At 37.2% G+C, this 8,360-nt stretch overlaps 1 long non-coding RNA gene across 1 annotated transcript; it reads right to left on the bottom strand.

The window, feature by feature from the left end:
- Window positions 1-1,544: 1,544 nt before the first annotated feature.
- On the bottom strand, window positions 1,545-7,964 carry LOC147711296 (uncharacterized). Its single transcript, XR_015295688.1, has 3 exons — window positions 4,270-7,964; window positions 2,633-3,570; window positions 1,545-2,324 (listed from the first exon to the last, which is right to left on the bottom strand). It is a non-coding gene; the product is annotated as an uncharacterized LOC147711296 (long non-coding RNA).
- Window positions 7,965-8,360: the final 396 nt, after the last annotated feature.

Raw genomic sequence — 8,360 nt, 5'->3', positions numbered from 1 at the left:
CAAGATAACCAGAGGTTCCTCTTCCACTTTTTCTATTCCAATTGTGTTAATGTTTTTGTTCAAATCTAGAGGCAAATAAACAACTCTTCCCTTTAATCCTCTCTGTAAATCTGCTGGAGGCAACTTCCCTGTCTTTGGCTCCATTCTTACAATAGCCTGAAAGGGATGGATACTTTGAATCAAAATAGATTCATAAGTATTTAAATCCTTCAATTCAGAAGGAATCTCAACCAATTCCAGATTATTATGAACTGCCCTAGCAGGCATCTGGTTTTGGTTTAATTTATTACAACAATAAGTACACACACGTTGATCCGATCCCAAATCAAAATAATTTTCTACCATCAAGTATGTGGCTAAATCCTTCCATTCACTATTATTTTCCCTTTCACTTTTTGCATATAAATCCACTACCTTAGTCTGATTCTTATAATAAGTGCGTCGACAACATACACAAGTGAAATTAGGCCTCTCACTTGATTTCATCTGAAACGTGGCAATTTCCTTCTGAAAATTATCTGTACTGGAAACCTGTACATTATCTTCCACATTACCCTCTACTTCAGGGTCAATTTGAACATTCTCATCTTTACTACCAAAGTAACAAAACTCAATTTCTTCACAAATATTCTTCACATCTATTTCAGAACCATGCAAAAGAGCAGCACATAACTGTTTAAGCATAATTGCTGGACTCTTAGCATAATACAACATTCTCACTAATTTTCTCACTTTATTATGATGCACTGCTAGCATCCTGAAATGATGAAAAACACTCTGGCATACTCTCCTGGAAAGACAAGCCAGTGAATGACCACGCAAACCTGTCATTTGTCTCACTCTGCAAGGATCTAAATCTTGCAACAACTTCATTTTCTGCTTCAAACTTTTCTTATTAAATGTCCGTATAAAATCACAAAGCAAATTGATGGAAACCTGTCGCACACTGCAAATAGAACTACACTTCCAAATGTACACAGGACCCTTAGGACGTCTTCCTAAAACCTCATCACTTAGCGCCTCTTCTGTCTCTGTTGTCACAAGTTGTTCTTTTTCAACTGGACAACCATCCTTCACTTCATAAGCTCGACCACTGATGTCAACTGCATGCACCAAATCATTATCCTGAAAATAAGTCTCCTCATTAAAAAATGCCTCAGAACTTGAACTATGCATCCATTCTCCAGAAAAAACTTCACAAAAGTTAGTACGATTTACTACTCTCTTCCATCTACTTTTTGTTTTGAAATCAGAAATTACCTTGCTTAGTTTCCTAATTCTATTGATTACCAAAATAAACAACTTTCGCTTGATTTCAAAAGCATGATCAATAATTTTCTCTACATTTTTCTTCTTCCTATAAAATGCCGCTTTCTGTTGGCCTTTCTTTTTAATATTTTTCAATAAATTAACTAATATCCTATTACGGAACATTCGTTGTCGAATGTCCCTAAACTGTTGTTTCCTTCTACTATCATGCACAGAGTTATCTCTTCCTCTACCAGTAACATTTGTGATGGGTCTCTCCTTTCCATTTAAATTACTTTTCTTGTTGTAAACAGACACATTTTTTTGAGCAAAATTTTTTTTACTACAAATATTTCTTAAGAATGATTTCGTGCTCTTACCCGGACCTTTCTTGGTGTTTTGATAAGTATTTGGGGAAGAGGACTGCTGCAATAAAACATCATCCTGCTGTCTTTGACGTTTTCTAGCCTTTCGTATTCGACTTCTGGAAGGCATTTTCCAAACTATGAAAGAATCTGCAGTTGAATCTGTGAAAAAATATAATATAAAATGTTATTAACCACTATTACCAAACAGTAAATAAATAACAGTCATCTAAAACTTAATGCCGTACTAATTATTTAACATAGCAAATATTTTCCACCAGCACTGCATCACAAAAATGACACTCAATGGTACAAAACAGGAATACAACACTCATAAATCACTCCCTAATATTTAAAATCATTAATTCAGGATGACGATAAGATGTAGCCTATCTAAAGGTTTGTTTAGGCCCAGATCTTTTGACTGGGGTGAATGTGTGTCATTGATCCACATTCAGTCCATCACCTGTTTTGTTTATTTGAGGTGAGGCCAACACATGGTTGCAGATAAGATTTTCACTGAAAAAAAACCAAGGTAAAAAAACATGTGAAGGCCTACCAATGAAGTAAATCATTAAATGAAAACCAATACATTTCTGGAAATATGCACTACTAGTGCTTCATAAGATGTTTTGGGTCATATTTATAAGTTATTTGAGTATCTAGTATGCTATTTTACATTCTTCATGGTGCAAATTTATTGTAAATACGCTCCCACCTGCGGTTGGCAAATTTAGATTTTGATTATGGGAGTTAGATAGGCATGTTAATAATTTCCCAAAAATGGTATATAACCCCAAACAACCTTTGTAGCAAATGCTCTTAGCCATGTTATCCACCTCCCATTGGATAACATGGCTAAGAAGTGCTTGCAAATGTGATAAAAAAAGGCCTGCAATGCATGAATATCGCAGAAAAATCAGCGATATTCATGCATTTTCCAGCAAATGCTCTTAGCCATGTTATCCACTTCCTATTAAATAACATGGCTAAGAACTGCTCAGGGCACCATAAGGAACGCTTTCCATTTAAAAAGGGAAAAATAACATCAAAGACACTAAAATGCCTTCTAAATATGACCCCAAACAACCTATGAAGCTCTAACAGTACATATCCTGAAATTTAATTGATTTCAAAATTCGTTTTTAAACACAGCATATAAATCAATTGTATACCTGCATTCATGAAGAAATGACTAAAAATGTCCTTGAGACACATGATTGTGTTTTCTGGAATGCCCTAGCACCATTTTTGGGACACTATTAACATGGCTACGTAACTCCCATAATCAAAATCTAAATTTGCCAAGCACAAGTGGGAGCGTATTTACAAGACACTTGCCCCATGAGGAACACTTTCCATTTAAAAAGGGAAAAATAACATCGCAGAAAAGTCAGCGATATTCATGCATTTTCCAGCAAATGCTCTTAGCCATGTTATCCACTTCCTATTAAATAACATGGCTAAGAACTGCTCAGGGCCCCATGAGGAACGCTTTCCATTTAAAAAGGGAAAAATAACATCAAAGACACTAAAATGCCTTCTAAATATGAACCCAAACAACCTATGAAGCAATGTGAAAAAAAACGGCCACAATCCATGAATATAGCAGAAAAATCAGCGATATTCATGCATTTTCCAGCAAATGCTCTTAGCCATGTTATCCACTTCCTATGAAATAACATGGCTAAGAACTGCTCAGGGCCCCATGAGGAACGCTTTCCATTTAAAAAGGGAAAAATAACATCAAAGACACTAAAATGCCTTCTAAATATGACCCCAAACAACCTATGAAGCTCTAACAGTACATATCCTGAAATTTAATTCATTTCAAAATTCGTTTTTAAACACAGCATATAAATCAATTGTATATCTGCATTCATGAAGAAATAACTAAAAATGTCCTTGAGACACATGAAAGTGTTTTCTGGAATGCCCTAGCACCATTTTTGGGACACTATTAACATGGCTACGTAACTCCCATAATCAAAATCTAAATTTGCCAAGCACAAGTGGGAGCGTATTTACAAAACACTTGCCCCATGGGGAACACTTTCCATTTAAAAAGGGAAAAATAACATCGCAGAAAAGTCAGCGATATTCATGCATTTTCCACCAAATGCTCTTAGCCATGTTATCCACTTCCTATTAAATAACATGGCTAAGAACTGCTCAGGGCCCCATGAGGAACGCTTTCCATTTAAAAAGGGAAAAATAACATCAAAGACACTAAAATGCCTTCTAAATATGAACCCAAACAACCTATGAAGCAATGTGAAAAAAAACGGCCACAATCCATGAATATAGCAGAAAAATCAGCGATATTCATGCATTTTCCAGCAAATGCTCTTAGCCATGTTATCCACTTCCTATGAAATAACATGGCTAAGAACTGCTCAGGGCCCCATGAGGAACGCTTTCCATTTAAAAAGGGAAAAATAACATCAAAGACACTAAAATGCCTTCTAAATATGACCCCAAACAACCTATGAAGCTCTAACAGTACATATCCTGAAATTTAATTCATTTCAAAATTCGTTTTTAAACACAGCATATAAATCAATTGTATATCTGCATTCATGAAGAAATAACTAAAAATGTCCTTGAGACACATGAAAGTGTTTTCTGGAATGCCCTAGCACCATTTTTGGGACACTATTAACATGGCTAGGTAACTCCCATAATCAAAATCTAAATTTGCCAAGCACAAGTGGGAGCGTATTTACAAGACACTTGCCCCATGAGGAACACTTTACATTTTAAAAGGCGAACATAACATCTTAGACACTCAAATACCTTATAAATATGGCCCAAAACAACCTATGAAGCTCTAGCAGTAAATATCCAGAAATGTAATTGATTTCTGAAATCGTTTTTAAAAGCAACATATCTGTTTCAGCTTACATAACAGACCATGAAATGGCCTCCATGTATTACAATATCTTGTGTTACAGCATGCCAGAATGTTACACCAAATATGCAATTATAATTTCTCTATGAAACTAATTCTATTACTATATCACTAGAGACAAAACCACATTTTAAAAACACAGCTTTCTTCATCATTTTCTCCTTAAATCATACTATTCTCTATCTAAATTAAATAAATCTTTTCTCACCTTAGCAAATATTGTTTGAGTTTTGAAAACAGTCTCAGAAATACACCAAATTGTCTTCAGCAGAAGAAAAAGGATGCACTCCAAAGGCTGCAGCTATTGAAAGCACAGAAATACAGATATTCTTTTCACATATCTCTCATATTAGCCAATCATACCTCTTCCCTCACTTTTTTCAAATCAAAACCCTTCCCCCCTCTGCCCTGTCTGCCTTGTTTCCATAGCAACCACCTCCTGGAAGACCTCTGATGTTTGCAAATTCACACAACAATGTTTCAATTGAACTCTGAACTCTCAGTGCACCTGCGTATCCAGTGCAATCTTTCATTAATTGTTTCTTCCTTGACCATTCAAATTACATCTTTCAAAGAACACATCCATGCACCCTAACTTTCTGTTTTCAGAAATGGAAATGCACCAATCACTGCTAATGAATCATTAGCATTGTAAATCCACAGTTTTTTTTCTTTAGAAACTCCTACTGTTTCAACTGCCCTTTCATTACCACACTTCATCTGACTGCAGAACAACCTTCTTCCACCATGTTTAACGTCTGGATTGTTGGACATAGTTACATCCACTGGGCTCAAAGGTATGCTGAGAGCAGAAATTTACACAACCTCAATTTACAAGATGTGGAAATTAACTGGTTGGGCCAAAGAGGATTAAAATGTCACCAATTGATACCATTGGTGAAAACCTTTATGCATTTGCCAAAACCTGACCTGTTAATAGTGCACTGTGGAGGTAATGATTTGGGCACTTTGACAGGGGTAGGTCTGGAAATGCTTTTAAAGGACACCTTGGAGCAATTAATGGCACTTTTTCCTCAAACTGCCTTGGTATATTCCAATATATGCCAAAGACAGAAATGGAGGTGGTCCAACCAATTTTGTCCACAAATTGAGAAAGCGAGGAAGCATGTAAACAAATCTGTTTCAGCTTACATGAGAGACCATGGAATGGGCTCTCTTTACAACAATAACTTGCGTTACTACATGCAAGATATCTACAGAGGAGATGGAGTTCACTTCTCAGATGAGGGCAACAGAATTTTCATTCTGAATTTAAGACTGTGCATTGGTACCTACTTATAAGTACCTAAATGTACCATAAACCCAAAAGCTCTTCTCAGAGCTACCCTACATCTGATCACTCACAATTATTATTTTTCTCTAACTTTTTTCACTAATTTTCCACAAAATTCGCTCCCCGGAGCGCTACCCGGTTCGCTAACCGAAAGCTAACCTCGCGGAATTTTTTAAAAAAAAGTTTTTTTTTCCGCACATATAAGCCTCCTCAGCCACCCTCAGAAAACCTAGAGGGTCAAGATAAGTCTACCATGACCCCTTCTACCCATTCTAAACATTATTTGCCCTCCATCTTGTATCTTAATGCGAACGAAACACAAAATGGTGGACTCCCGTGACGCTTAAGGTTCGCTAACCGGGCAGCTTCCCGGAAAGCGGTCCTAAAAAAAGGCGGGAAAGTAATTTACAGAAAAACGACTAGAGACACTCTCACCAAATATAGATTAGCTCATACTACATAACATTCCCTTCCATTCTCACAAATTTCATTGAAATTCCATTTAGCCATTTAGCCTGTAGACCTCTCCAAGTACCATGAGGTAAATTACTTCACAAAACACATCTGAATTGTTGGAATTGACAACCAATGAAAATGTTACTTTCATTTTCTACTTTTATTACCTGACATTTAATTGGTTATATACCTGTATATATATAAAGGGAGAGAAGGAAACACAGCCATTTTGACTACTACTTCTTGTTGTACCTCCAATTTCAATAGCTTCAAAAAACTTCAACTTCTTTGTGAAGGTAAGTTATAATTTAATATATTGTGCACTATGACTTAATATAGTAGACTTTTTCTGCTAGATATACACTATCCCTCTGTAGTAGTAATGTATTTAGATAGACTTCTCTGTTATAGTTATCAATGGAGTAAGGCTTGTGTTGGTTAAATCACATACACTTTTTTATAGTCCTATTTCCACTCTCATACTATACACTGCCAAAAGATAAATTCACTGATAAAAACTGCCTATCTAAAATTAATCCCAACAGTGCCCTATCTCTACTAATATATATTTTTTTAATCCAAATTTCAGGCAAAATGGAAGGCGAGCAGCAAGTTTCATTTGAGATGGACCTGGAAGAGAGCAGCCAGGAATTAATAGAACCAATTGACATCGAATTTATGGATGAAAGCTTGGATAATGAACTGCTGCAATGTGTCCAAGCAGTAGATCTCCTCCTTGCAAATGAGGACATTTTGCAACCTCACAGATTGCAAACAATATTTCAAGAAAATAATGACATTTCAGACACTGAAATGTTAGAAAGTTTAATAAATTATGAAAAAGAATCAAAATAAAAAAAACACTTTAAAAAAAAAGAAAACAAAAAAAAACAAGAAAAACAACAAACAATTAACATACAGAATTAGAAAAGTCTTTCATTCTTTTATCCATAAAGTTCGCTGCCCAGAAAGCTATCCGGTTCGCGAACTTGGCGCTTACCACGCAAAAAAAAATTTTTTTTTTTGGACCCTCCTAGGCCCTTTTAAAACCTCCACATAAAACCTAGGGGGTCAACGAGGATCTACTATGCCCCCTTATGGTAATTTCCCCCTTTGTTTTGGCCTCCTCTTGTCTCTCGATCCTACCGAGAGACAAGATGGCGGCCGCTCCGGACTGTTTAGAATGTTGACAGACACCGGAGGGCCAATCAGCTTCGCATCGCAAAGTTCCGATACGCGAAAGGTTCGCTAACCGGATCGCTGCCCGGAGCGCTGTTACAGATATATATCTTGATTTAAACGTTAATTTCTCAAAATCCACTGAAGCACATATATTGAGACCTAGCAAAGGCACATCGGGCTAACAGTCCCTACAATTTTGCCAAGTTTCGTGAAAATCCATTCAGCCGTTCGGGCTAAAAGTGAGTCCAACCGCCCTATGGAAATTAACATGGGAAAAACGCGTTTTGGGACCCCCCTTTTTTCTCGGCCCCCCCTCCACAAAACCCCCCCAAATTTTCAAGGGCTGCTCAGAAACAAAATGTGCCATTTTCCTGAAAATTTCAGCCAATTCCGTCCACAAACGCAAAAGTTATTAGGCATAGAATTTTCAGAAATCCCATAGGGAAAAAATCCTAACTATATATACCTACTGGCGACCGCCAGTAGGTAATATATATATATATATATATATATATATATGCCACGAACACCTTCTCAACAGAAAGTCAGAAGCCACTGTAGGGGAATGCAATGGAGTCTCTTTATTGAGGCTGAAACAGATGAGCATGGGCGTATGCATTTCGGCCGTGTGGCCTCTTCAGCGCCCCAGGTGTACCAAGTGAGATTTCCCGCCCAACAGTTCTGCTCCCATTCAAATAGTTCTGGTTGGCTCCACCCCCAAGCGGAGATCTGTGTCTCCTGCTTCGATGCAAACGGGTGAAGCAAACTACATGTCCCAGCATGCAGTGGTTCTTGCCAGGATTTGTCGCCAAAGTGCGTATGGGGCAGGGTCTGCAGACAGTTATCACTCGGTGTCTCACACTGTCTTTGCACAATATTGGAGCTCCTCGCGTCCCCACCTGCA

The sequence above is a fragment of the Lissotriton vulgaris genome, chromosome 5 (assembly GCF_964263255.1).
Source record: "Lissotriton vulgaris chromosome 5, aLisVul1.2, whole genome shotgun sequence".
In the NCBI taxonomy this organism is placed as follows: domain Eukaryota; kingdom Metazoa; phylum Chordata; class Amphibia; order Caudata; family Salamandridae; genus Lissotriton; species Lissotriton vulgaris.
The sequence above is the reverse complement of the archived record's forward strand: the minus strand, read 5'-3'. Positions and strand labels throughout refer to the sequence as shown.